Source organism: Hordeum vulgare, chromosome 6H (genome assembly GCF_904849725.1).
Source record: "Hordeum vulgare subsp. vulgare chromosome 6H, MorexV3_pseudomolecules_assembly, whole genome shotgun sequence".
Classification (NCBI taxonomy): Eukaryota; Viridiplantae; Streptophyta; class Magnoliopsida; order Poales; family Poaceae; genus Hordeum; species Hordeum vulgare.
Window position 1 is genome coordinate 275,182,217 of NC_058523.1, and position 13,781 is coordinate 275,195,997.

The window sequence follows — 13,781 nt, forward strand, 5'->3', positions numbered from 1 at the left end:
TGTACTGAACACACGGAATGCGGAAATGAATATCCGAACAACATGGTAACAAGCATCTGCTATATATACACCATGGTTCATACACACCCTTACATAGCTCAGTACAACCTGAATCGAAGAGCAAACTACTGAAATTATGAAACTACTCATCAGAGGCTTACAAGCTTCCTATACATTATTCATCTAGGCCTCCGGAATTCATTTCACATCACAAGCATAGTTCACAAGTCACGTAGAACTGGGAACGTACGACTACTACCATAGTATCCTTCCGCTCACAGCTCAGGCATCCGCATAGAACATCTCATAGAGATTACCTCCATGGCCTGGAAGATCAACCTGCGAATCAGGAAACACTCTGGCCTGAGATCCCTGGGATCCATAAGGACACGGATGTGGCCTTGGTCCCCTGACTGGTGGTAGTAGGGGTCCCCGAAGAGGGGTGACTCCTCCTATAGCTGGCCAGTCAACGTGGGCCGGAAGATGGGTCCTAACAGGGTTCAGCATCTCCATATCTCCGTACCCTGTCTAGACTATCGGTGCCAGCTGCGTCAAAGCCGTCCACGGACGGGCACGGGTAGCATAAAGCTCCATGCGGAGAGCACGAGCATCCCTGTCTCTGTTCTCTAGCATCTTAGCAGTGGACTGCAGTAGTGGATCCTCCATAGAAGAATCAAAATAGACTCCGCTGAGGTATCCCTCTTCACCAGGCTGAGAGGCAGGAACATAGCAGAACTCTGAATTCTGCAGCAGTGCATGTCTCGCCCTCATAATGATCAGCATTGAATAGGCAGCATCTTGTACTGCCATGTCAACAGTGACTCCCAACCCATAGGACCAATGGATTGGCTCCTCAGCTCCAGGGTAGTCTGGAAATATACTAACAGTGCAGATATACTGGCTCTGGTTGAAGTCTCGGTACTGTTCCTCCACTGTGTACTCGGGGTACCAGTGGTAACCGCACACTGACATCACCCTGACCAGCATGCCCGTATGACCCGGCACATCAATGCACCTGGTCAGACGTACCACCTGACGAGAAGGACGACCAGGCATCTGAAAATAGAGAGTAATGCAAAAGCATTAGAGCTCTGAATGCAAAATTGGGCAGCATAACGGCTGTAAATGCTCAAAAACAAATTTTGAGACAACCCAAAATGAAATAGCGTAACCACTCAACTATAAGTTCAATTCTCTGATCATCAAACCTACTTCATTTTTCCTAGGAATGAAATAAACCCAATATAACTCTCGACACGTAGTCTTATAATCTACCGATCGGAAACACGAGCCTAGAACAAGATGAGTAACCTAGTCCTTAATTCCCGCAGAAAAGACGAGGATGACCAGAATAGAATAACTTGAGAAGAGAACAAGAGTCTTACGTTCCCTTCCACAAACAATTCCCTTATGTATAACTAAAGCAATTCTAGACTCAACTTCGACTAGTTTGGCTTAGTAGTCCTACAGTCAGTCAGGCTCTGATACCAACGCTGTTGGGACCCCGATCCTAAGCCATAGGAATCCAGCCTGTAACACATCGCATCCCTTTGCGGTCTCACGCACGGTTAACCCCACGGCTGCAGTCTTACCTTAGCCGGGACCGTTTGCGCCTTTTGACTCACATATGCAATTGTGTCGCTAGCATTCCAATGACAAAGAACCCGGATCGACATGTCTAGTCATAAACCAAAGTGGCAGTTCCGCACAAGGACAGGCATACATGACCCAGCAAAGCAGGTGTCGGTCACCAGCGAATGTAGACAAGTTGTAGCAAGCTACAAGGACTCCATTACATCGCGTGACATTTCCCCAAAGGGGACAGACACAACAGCTAAGAAGGACACACGCCGGTCAACCAATGTGTCCGGAGTAGTAGCGAGCTACCATGGCTCATTGTATCACAAAGGGGCATTTCCCTGTAAGGAGTGCTACTAAAGTTTATGGCTAGGTAATCAAACCCCATACATATCAAGTACAGCACACGTACGCATGGCATACCGATATGTATAGATACATCGATGGCATCACAACATAACCATAAACATACAAGCTTTATTTAAGAGGCTCGGAAGATCCACACACATAATATTACACAGTAAGGGTCTCACGACCCATCATAGCAGTCATTCTGTTACAAGCCAGCGGAAGTATTTAAAACTGTCTGAGTACAGAGAGGTGAAACTAGAAAGCACATGGCCTGACTATACTATAGACCCAACCTAGGGCTAGATCGTAGCTGGGACACCAGCTACTCGTCGTCGTCGATGTCTAGGAAGAACCCTCCATTAAGGTCATTAGCAACCTCTGCAACAATTATTAAGCAAACATGAGTACGGAGGTACTCAGCAAGACTTTAGGATAACTATCTACTCATGCAATTTACTATAAGGAATTGTGGGGTTTCATGCGGAAAGCCAGCATTTGACTCGTGGCCAGACAACTTACATTTTAGAACAATTTTTAACAACTTGATTTCTCGCACATGAGTCCACTAATACCACAACAATACTCCATCGTGGAATCATTCCGTCTCCATACGGAAATGCCGTCCACAACACTCACGCTTATCTTGGCAATTTTATGAGTAGCCATTGAAGTTAACTATGAACAACATATGTCTCCAAGTAGTCCATATGCGCGGACGCGGCTATTCGAATAGATCATAACCCTGCAGGGGTGTAGTTTGTCACACACGCTGTCGCCACTTATCGCCATGTGCACGTCATGCACCTCGGCAACCTTCAAGCGGAAGCCCAGCGAGGGAGTCGGCCACGACCGTTAACCAGACTAGTACCTAGTCCAGGTTTATAGCCTATCTGAGAGTAACCCGCACGGAAGTCCGGCCGAGGTTTCCACCACGGCCTCAAACGATGTGCACAGGGTTCCCAAGCCCACCATCCGGGTGCCACTTGGTACACCGTGCCACTGCCTACCGCATCACAGCCCACCTCTCAGGTCAGCGCTATGCACGGCCTCTAGCATGACTATAAACACCGGAAACTACTTGCAACTCCTGGACCGAGTACTAAGCGATTAATAAGTCGAGAGGGTCAATTAAGAATCCCAACGTGTGGTAGTATCTAGTCTTGGATTACATACACGGAACTCAGTTCCTAAGGACGGTTCCAATGAAACAACCCGCCATGTACTCCTACACAGCCTTTCACCAGTACCTTTACCAAATCAGGTTCAACACACAACCTTTACTTACTAAACACATTCTCACAATTCTGTTCATCTCCCACATGACAGACCATACGCAACTCTAAGCATAGCATGCATAGCAGGATAAGGCACATCATGGCTCAAGCAACTACCAGATATGCTAGGTTGCAAGGTTCAGCTATTTACTTTGACAAGGATAGGTCATGCAAAGGAAATGGGTTCAACTAACGTGGCAAAAGCATTTGAAGCATTTTATCCTAATGCAATAAGTAAGTGCAGGAGCGAGAACATGGGATTTATCGGGATGGTCAAAATGGTTGCTTGCCTTGTTGCTCAGAGGAGGCACAATATCCGTCAGACGGATATTCGATGGAATCCGGAGGAGCGGAGCCTACCAAAAGGAATGACAACAATCAATAACAAACATACGCAACAAGATGATGCATGAGCAATGCATGAGGATGCAAGGTGGTATATTATTATGGTTAACATTTAGTAGGTTTGAAGTTGATTTGAATCAAACTCAAATATCACTTCAAACGAGGTATTCTCGAATACCATTTTAATTGATTCGACCTTATGCTCAGATCAACTTATATTTGACATGCATGGAAAAGACATATTAGGTTGCTGGTTTGTGATTGAACAATGTTTGATCATATCATTTGAAGTGGAATTCAAATGATTTCCAAATTCCATCCCCAAAGTATTTATAATATTTAACTTATTCATTATTCTATATGTTTGGGATTAGTAATATTTTCAAACATTTTTGAAAATGACATATTCAGATTCCTTGGATTTTTCTGATACTTTTTCATATATAAATTATTTTCACTGGAGTCACAGATTAATTTCTATGATTTTTAGAAGTTTTGGCATTTTTCTGGAATTCTTTTAAATCAGAAAACTCTTTACTACATCAGCATGACATCAGCAGGTCCAACTGGCCGTTGAAAGTCAAACCTGACCCGTGGGACCCACTGGTCAGTGACTCTGGTCAGTTTTAGATTAGTTTTAATCTTAATTAGCTAATTAACCTCACTACACCCACATGTCAGTGACTTATTAGTTTATTTGATTTTATTTTTATTAGTCCAAATTATCCAGAGGCTGGCCCCACACGTTAGTGGCTCAGACCAGCTGAGATCCACCGGCGGCAAGGTCGTCCTCGCCGGCGGGGAGCCTCCGGCGACCACCAGTATGGCGGAGGGCATCAGAAACTCGCCTCCAACGACCAAACGCACGGCGGAGACCACGGGGAGAATGGCCACTCGACGACGCGCGCGATGGGGCAAACCCCAGGGGCTGGGATGGCCGGAATCGACGCCGGCGACGAGCTCAGCGGCGACCAAGTTCGGCCATCGTCGAAGTCATCGAACACAGGGTCAAATCGCGCGGGGCTGGGCTCCTAAAGCTTCTACGTTTTGTCCTGAGGCTGCTGGTGGCCTCAGACGGACCAACCCTTCACCGGAGTGCTACCGGCGACGAGCTGCAGCGGCGGTCCTCGTCCGGCTCCCGTGGAACTAGGCCTAGAGGAGGAGATCGACGAGGAAAACTTAGGGGAAAGCTGCGCAAGCTCACGAGGAGTGCAGAGGAGGGCTTAGATGGCTCGGGGAAGCGCTGAGGGCGACGAATCGAGCAGAGCTCGCCGGCGACCGAAGGTTGAAGACGACGGTGCCGTGGGCGTTGCAGGGCTCGGGGAGGCTTCGGCTTCTGCAGGGAGGACCAGTTCGTCGAGGCGGAGCTAATGGCACACTCGGGAGGAAGATCATGTGGCTAGGGGCACGGGCAGCTCGAGCTCGAGCTCATGTCAATGGCGGCAGTGGGGATCGGAAGAACCGAGAAGAGAGGGGGGAGATGGAGCACGGGAATGGATAGATACGTGCTCGGGGATGTTATCCCCATGCTCGCCAGCGCGAAGCGGTGGCCAGGTAGGCAGAGAGCTGCATGGAGGGGCACGGCATCGCGGTGGCCACCTCCTGCTCCTACAGGCGAGGAGGAAGATGACAGCGCGATTGGGCCTGGGCTGAGGTGAGCGACAGGTAATTATTTCCTCCTTTTTTTCTGTTTTGTTTCTGTTTTGCTAACTATTTGATTTTCTATTTATTTCAGCTCCGAAATAGTTTGTAGAAAGTATTTTGAGCACACCAGAATATTTGTTGGAATATATCCAACCATTCCTGGAGTTTTCAACATTTTTGAAAACTTAAAGTTTTTGAATTCAAATTTTAAACTTGAAACCAGTAGCTTTCTGCATTTATTTAAAATGCCAAAAGTGTTATGAAAATGGTTTTCTTCATTGCTTATTTGCTTCCATGATTTATCAGAAAAGATGAACTTTTCTTGAGGCCATTTTGAGTTCATTGATTTGAACAAGTTTACAATTCCTTTGAATTTGAGAAGTGGCTAGGGTTTTTGAGTGTTCCTTCACAACTTGCTTGTTCTTGTTGCAATTCTCTTGGATGCAATGCAAAGAAGATATGAGCACAATGCTAAACCTTGGTTAGGGTTCTAGGGATGTGACAGACACGAACCGATACATGAACTCCTACGCTCGGGGAGAAGCTCCTAATTGCCTACGTCGTAATACTAAGTGGCGGACTACGCGGTCTCATAGGCGGGTTCTGCGGGATCTTCATCTTCATCTTCATCTTCATCTTCATCAATACTTCCCTCCTTCAAAGGGGTTGGAGATGGAGGCGGTCCATCACGACGTCTCTTGGTGGGTGAGGCAGCAAAGAGTTCGGTGTACTCTTTCGCGGTTAGGCGGCGACTCTGAATAGGAGTGGCCTGAAGCGGTGGTACTCCTCCTCGGAAAGGAGTGCCTGATTGTCCTTCGGGTGCTCCTTCCTTCTTCACCTTGCGGTTCTTCATCTTCTCCATGCGGAGTAGATCCTTGACTTGGTGCAGCTCTTGGCGAATCATTGTGGACTCCTTGATCAAAAGGTGCGTCAAAGTGTCGGAGGAGAGGCTGACGTAGGTCTGAAATCTTAGTGGCGTCCCATCCTCAGAAGATGGGTTGAGTGTCCAACTCCCATCATTCCCATCCTTACAAAAGGTAGGTGACGAGTAGATGGCTCGTTAGCCATCTCGGGAAGGATGTTGCGGAGACGCACGAGCGCCTCTCGTGCGGCTGTCTCCACTGCCAACATTAGATCCTCCATCTGTGGTCCTTCAAAGAACCAGCTAGTCGAGGAGTCATTAGCCTTCACTATCACATCCACGTGATACTCCTTAGTGTCGGCGTTAACCTAATGCTCGTGGTAGAGGAAAATGCGCGTGTGGCGTACTTGGCACTTCTTGAGGCTATCACCCAAAAGTAGGGAAAAACCCGTCTCCAGAAGCATCTCAGGTATGGCAGCCATCTACAAGATGTTGGAAAGAAGGTTAGAAAGTTTTTAGTGGGTCCAGAATCTCAGGTTATTTTCTATGTGCACTAGTCGTCTTGGCTATCATCCATGCTACCTAAGGCTTCCTATAGTCAGGATGGCTCTGATACAAGCTCTGTGGGGACCCCGACTTACGAGTCGAGATCGCCGATGTACGTGCTCAGTGATCCCAGAGATCAATGCTCACTGAACACACAGATACGGAATAATAAGAGTCTTACATCCAAGTACCGAATTATTACATCACGTGATCGAATGTTCAAGTTCACAAGGTAGAGCCTATAAGGCCAAATCGCACTGATACAACTAGTAGCAGAAATCATAGGGCTAAGCGGGTGCCCATACCATCAGCCTACACCAATAGGCATTCTAACTAGGAAGCGTCCTAGTTCGCAGGTGCGTCTCCGAAGACGTACTCATCTCCAAACTCCGGTCCTTCCATGTCTGGTCAATAATATAACCAGTGGCAAGCCAATGAGTACTTTTGAATGTACTCCCAAACAGCCCTTGACATGAACAATGCAAGTGAAGGATAACAATAACATGCTTCTTTGGTGGATATATTTTGGTGGTAAATAAACATGATCACGGGTATGCATCATAAGTTAAGAACTACTTTTCAAGAGCAGGTTACAAATATCAATATATCTGTCAGGGGCTGAACTACCCGGGTTCACCCTATATGCCAAGTCACCAAACTTGTTCATATCAAATCTTTCATAATAACTCCTTTTTATCACAACTCACACACACTTGGTTGATGCGGAAACAACTGGACGTAGTTTAAGCAGCACCACCTAACTGTCCTTGACTGTGGACACGGCTATTTGAATAGTTTTACACTCTGTAGAGGTAGTAAGCTGGACCCATGAGATCTGGGAAACTTCCTTGTCATCCACGACTCGCGGTATATAACATACCCAAGGTAAGTACCCGATCAATGCCTTTCCCCTGACGATACTAGCGAAAGAGGTCCACTCGATTAGTACCCAACCCACATGTTGTACATCTTACAAGCACCGACTCTGGACAGTATCGACCATGTGGGGACCAACGGTGTGCGTGGAACACGTAAAAACGGCATAGTCTCCCTACCTGGCACGACCCCGTCACGAGAGTGACCACACATCACTCCCACCACTAGTAATGTGGCTCTTTGCTAGCACCGACGAGAGTAATCAACACAGCCCCGTCCCATAAGGGGTAACGTGGTCGTACATGTAAGGTTGGGACGGTCGACACATCGTAAACCTAATCCCATTTCCAAAACCATACTCATGCAAATAACCGGTGCACCACTTCACAAAAAGTGGCCACCTAACTCATCATCACCCTCGGTCATTAGTGGCACCCGATGGGGTTTTCATAATCTTTGATTTATACCAACAACATGCTCATGCTAATATTATTCTACCTTTACTTGTCAACATGATATTAGCATGACCCCCATAGGTGGTAGGATCAAGCTCAATCCATGTGCTCCGGAGGAGCCATCGGTAACATCACGTCAATGATTTACCGTCACTTATGATTATATGCAACGAAAATATTGGCTACACTAACATGCATCATAACATATGCTCAGACATGGTCAAAGGGCTGCTTGCCTTGGTCAGCTAGGTATCCGGGGTCTTCGAGGTCTTCCACTCCAATTCCCTCATCGCACGGATTTTCTATCGTCGTCAAAAGATAAAATAAGAAATAGCTCACTGCAAAACAGATCACAAAGTCATTTGAAAAATGTTGGTTATTTCTGATAATTCTAGGTTGTTATTTTAAAAATATTAGCCTCATATTCCATTGAAGAAATATTTTTAAAATCAACTAAACAGAAGCAAAACTATTCCAAATTAATCCTTTTTATTCTTATAAAATGGAATAGTTGTTGAAGAAATTCAACCTATGGTTGTCTTAAATACTACATACTCGTTAAATATTTTTTTATAAAAATCTTTGAAAATCCAGTTTTTAAAATAAAGTAAAAGGGCTACAGCAACTGGCCTGGCTTGGCCTGGGACTAGGTCGGCCCAAAGGCGACCAAGCTAGCCTGCCCAGGCGCGCACGCCGTCAGGTTAGAACCTGACGCGCGGGCCCCTATGGTCAGCGGATGCGCATAGGAAGGGAGAGAGAGATGGGCCACCAACAGTTGGGGCACACTTGTCGGGGTCGTCTCCTACCTCTGGCCAGAGAGGAGGAGGAGCATGCCGGCGTGGCTACCGATATCCTCGGGCCCCAATGAAGACGGAAATGGGTTCGGCTCGTCGTCGCCTACCTATTGGTGGTCGGAACAAACGATGGAGAGGCTCAGGTTCACCAGCGACGAGGAGGACGCGACGGAGGGGCTTCGGGCGAAGGTGGAGGGTGTAGCTAGGGGCACAAGTTAGCTTGGGAAAGTTGGGGGAAATCTCCCTGAGGTCAAGGGGAGTGGTTTGGTGGGCAGAGGGACGCAAGATCCGTCGTGTAGCCGGAGATCGACCGGAGCTCCGAGGCGGAGGGGCCTCGTTCGATCTCAAGCACCGGGACTTTGCTGGCTTGCTGAGGTGGCTAGGGAGATGCTAGAGGTTGCTGCGATGTTGTCTGAGGGGTGCTGCGGCGAGGGGGAGGGCTATTTATACACCCGCGACGGTGAGCCAACTCGGGAGCGACGGTGAGCCAACTCGAGAGCGCCGGTGACTCACCATGGTGCACAAGAGGGTGCATAGAGGAGCTGGGGTCGAAACCATGGTCTCAGGATGTGGTTTTGGACTGCCAAAACCTACTGCGAGGAAGGAATATAGAGGGGAGTCGGGCAGAAGTGGCCGCACAACTCTGGTGTGTGCGGGCATGCGTCACATAAGCTCTAGCGCGGGAGAGGAGGGGCCCTGATGGTCGCCTGATGTAGAGGGGTTGTCGGTGAAGAAGTTGGACACCTTAGGGGAGGCTGGAACTGACCCAGGGCGTCGCCTCCACCTTGGAGTTCTCTGTAGCATGCCCAGAGCGTAGTTTTGGCATGCCACGGCATGCTGGCGCGCTCTGACGAGCTTTGGACGTGTCTACCATGTCTTGGGCACTGGTTGGGATGAGGCTAGCCGTTGAAGTCCCGTGGGAGATTCGGCTGGTCAGGGAGACAAGAGAAACATGTGCTGTCAGCTCTGAGCTGAAGCTTAGAATGGATATTTTGGCATTTTTACTTTGAACCAGAGAGGGGCCATTTGACTGGGGTTGGGCATTGATACTGGCCACCTAATCTGAGAGTTTGGGGCCAAGGGGTTGGGTTTAGCTATGGTTAGAGGTGATTTTACCCATCTGTCAGAAGGTGCCCGACAGTGGTTTGGGGTGGTTACACCCCACCACTGGTTCTGCGACTTAATAGGATTGGGTTTGGTGCTAAAACATGGGGTTTCACCAAGTTTGATCTCCATTGGACAAGTTTAGCTTTGTAAACTTGAAAACTTCACCATTTGACCAGATCTGTTCCTTCCAAAGAGAGTGTGGGCAAACTAAGTACCACAAATCCCATTTTTGGTGTGGAACCCTCATTTGAGCTACTAGGCACTCCTGCAGAGTATCAAGATCATTGGAAAAACTTTGCTATGTAGAGTTGATCTAACTTTAATTTGGACAGAAGGGGTTTTGCAGTTATTTGGTGTCCTTAATCACCTTGGATCAAGGTGAAACTTTATGTGGACACCAGTTATGGCTTGGGGATACGAGTGGAATTTTCTAGGAATTTGTTGAGAATATTTCCTTTGGAAATATTTCAAAAGGTCAAAACAGAAAGAAATAGTTTTCAGGGTTTTACTCAATTAATATTAATATGAATATGGGTTAAAAATGTTATGCATGGAAAATATTTGTCCTTGTGATCATCTCTAAATTTAATCAGATTTTTCTAAGGCAGAAAAGTATTTTTCCATATAGGAATAGCATTTCTGTCCTGAGAAATGGACATGCAATTAAATTAGAAAAATAAATCACAAAATATTTATTTTGTGGTTTTGGTGCACTAAAATAGTGCTAGAATCAAACTAGCAACTTTGGGTGAGAACACTCCTTGCCATCAAGGGCATGTAGTGCAACTCAAAGTAGGGTTTTATTTTATCCAGAAATGAGGAAAGGGTTTTGAAATTAATCTGATATTGAGAAATATGGTTTTTATCATCACATGATCAAGTACACAAGCATATAGTGACAATCATGGCACTCACAAGATTAGTTTTGAAAAAGTATTAATAAGCTCAGATTTTTGCATTACAGAGAAAGATGGTAGTGAAAACAAGGTGTGAAACTTGTTCATTTCTATGGAGATGGTTCTTTGGTCTCGATGACTGATGGTCACAAGTATGACTCTAAGATTGATGAGTGGGCCACTATCATTGGTGCGCTAAAGCAGGAAGATTGAGATGTTGATGTGTATTTTGAAGCAAAGAAGAGTCACAACTCTATGGCCAATATGTATAAACCAATTCCTCATGATTATTTGGCTAGTCGCAAAGTGGGCTCAGTATACTTCTTGCAAGAAGAAATACCCACAACGAATACTATTCTGAGACACACCTTGATGCATATATCAGGTGATGATAAGATGATCATAGGGCACTCCATCAACCTGCTGCACCTTTTGGACACCCACACCAGATTTAGAGTGATGGACTTGATAGTAGAGACTGTCCGCACAACTACTACCGATCAGAATAGATCATGTGGATATGCCCCTTACATTCAGATGCTTATCAATGCCAAGCTAGGTAAGGATGTATATCTACTTGATCGTCCCCATCTACCTCTTCAGCCAGAGTTTGAAGACAATGAAGTGGTAATGGATGACAATGATCCCAGCTCGGCTGCAGCAAGAATGGCAGCAAAGGCAGCAGAAGATGAGGCTTCTAGAAATAGGCCACCACGAGTTCCATAGCTCGGAAATCAAGCTGAGCGAATGGCATTTCTGGTTAGCTCTGTCCAAGGCATGGAGAAGAACATCAAGGAGATACTACAAAGTTAGGAAAACCTTGAGAGAGTCGTGGAAACAAAGTTTCATGACATGGACATGAAGGTTACTGAGTTGACCACTATAGTCAAACAGATTCGACATGAAGTTCTCTAAATGGAGATCCCGCACTCCCATGATGAATATGATGAAGATGATGATGAAGAATAAGAGTCTCCTCCTCTCACTAGCACACGGTTCAGCACTCGGCATAGATCAGTTGATGTTCATGCTCAGTCGACAAGACAAACATGTTCAGCTCAAGCATGAGCACATTCAGCAATAGCTCCAGCTCAAGCACCTCCAGTATCAACTGCTCTAGCTCTAGGACACTCAGCAGATGGCTTTGTGGATGCTCTTTTGTCAACTCCGTCATCAGCTGGTAAGAGAGATGAGTAGTTCTATACTTTTTGAACTTTTTGGTAACTTGTTGCCAAAGGGGAGAAATGTATAGATCATAGACTTCGAGAGAGAGAGAGAGAGCTTTTTATTTTATTGTTTGTCCTTTGGTTTCAAAAAATTTGGTCTATTGGATGACTTTATCATGTTACCTGTGTTTGATCATACGATTTTCTTTATTGATTCTACACTATTATCTTTTATCTATCCATGTGATGAGCATTCACTCATCTTGTTGGTGTCACGTGCATTGCTATTCGTTCTTATCTTGTATGCACACCACCAGGATGTATGTGACATGGAAGAGTGACCCATGATCCTAATCGATTGTGCATTTGCATTAAAACGCAAATTTTAAATAATGCACAAATTTAGGGGGGCTATTTCTTTTCACATACCTCTCAAAGTGTCGATGCTAATCATTGATTATATCTTTTGTCGAAGCTTTGATCTATATGTTGTCATCAATTACCAAAATGGGGGAGATTGAAAGCACAATTGCTCCCAAGGCTGGTTTTGATAATTGATCACAACATATGCATCATTGGACTAATTTTTTCTCAGATTATATTTCAAAAAAATTCAAAAGATGCTATGGCTAAAGGCTTATGTGGAGATGCCCCTTGAGCAAGAAAGGAATAATATTGGCTCAAGCTTAAAGCTAGAAGACTCTTCATTTTATATTTGTGAGAAATCACTTTTGAGTCCATAGGAAAGCCAATATTATTAAAAAGGGGTGAGGTAGTAAAATGAACTGATTGATGAAAATGCTCAAAGTTAGCCACCAAAATACCTAGTCATTTTCCCACATATCCACTCTGTCAAATTCCATATACACAAATTCGGTGTAACCAACTTCCACATTTTGGACCCACCGAGTTTCACCTCAGACAGAAACCCTAGCCATTCCCACCAAATCGATGCAACCAAATCCATATTGGTGCTACCAAGTTTGGGTGACCAACTTTCGGGTGCCATGGTATACAAAATCGGAATTTCCAAGTTTGTGTATCGGTGCCACCGAGTTTGGCCATCTTACCATTAGCCATCTTTTCGGTGCCATCAAGTTTTATATATTGGTCTCACTGAGTTTCAAAAGTTGCTATCTTGGTGCTAATCGAAACCAACGAGTTTTGAACTTCGGTGTCACCGAGTTTCCACTTTGCGTGTAACGATTGGATTTTGTGTGCTACCTATATATACCCCTTCACCCACCTCTCATTCGTGGGACAAGCAATCAGAACACACACTTCATTGCCAGACCCATTTTCTGAGAGAGAACCACCTACTCATGTGTTGAGACCAGGATATTCCAATCCAATCAATTGAAACTTGATCTCTAGCCTCACCAAATAGCTTTCCACCAAATCGATCTCTCTTACCCATACAAATTCTATGAGAGAGAGATTTTGTGTTGAGGAGACTATCTTTAGAACCACAAGAGCAAGCAGTTCATTGATCTACCACATCTATTACCATTTGGAGGGTGGTGCCCCCTAGATTGGTTAGGTGTCTCTCGGGAGCCTCCTACTTCGTGTTATGGAGTTGAACCAAGATGTTTGTAAGGCCAAGGAGATCGCCTACTTCATGAAGATCTACCATGAGTAAGGCTAGTCCTCCATGAATGGAAGCCAGGGTGGAATAGTCAAGGCCGCTTCTTTTTGCACCCTCCGTGGGTGGAGTCCTCCATGGACTCTCGCTGCCGTTTCCATCTGTGGGTTAAAGTCTCCACTAACATGGACGTCCGATAGCGCCACCTATCAGAACCGTGCCAAAAATGGCCGTGTCAACCTCATGTGTTTGATCTCCCTACCTTACTCGTCTACTTTACACTTGCATGTTTTACATTCCGCTGC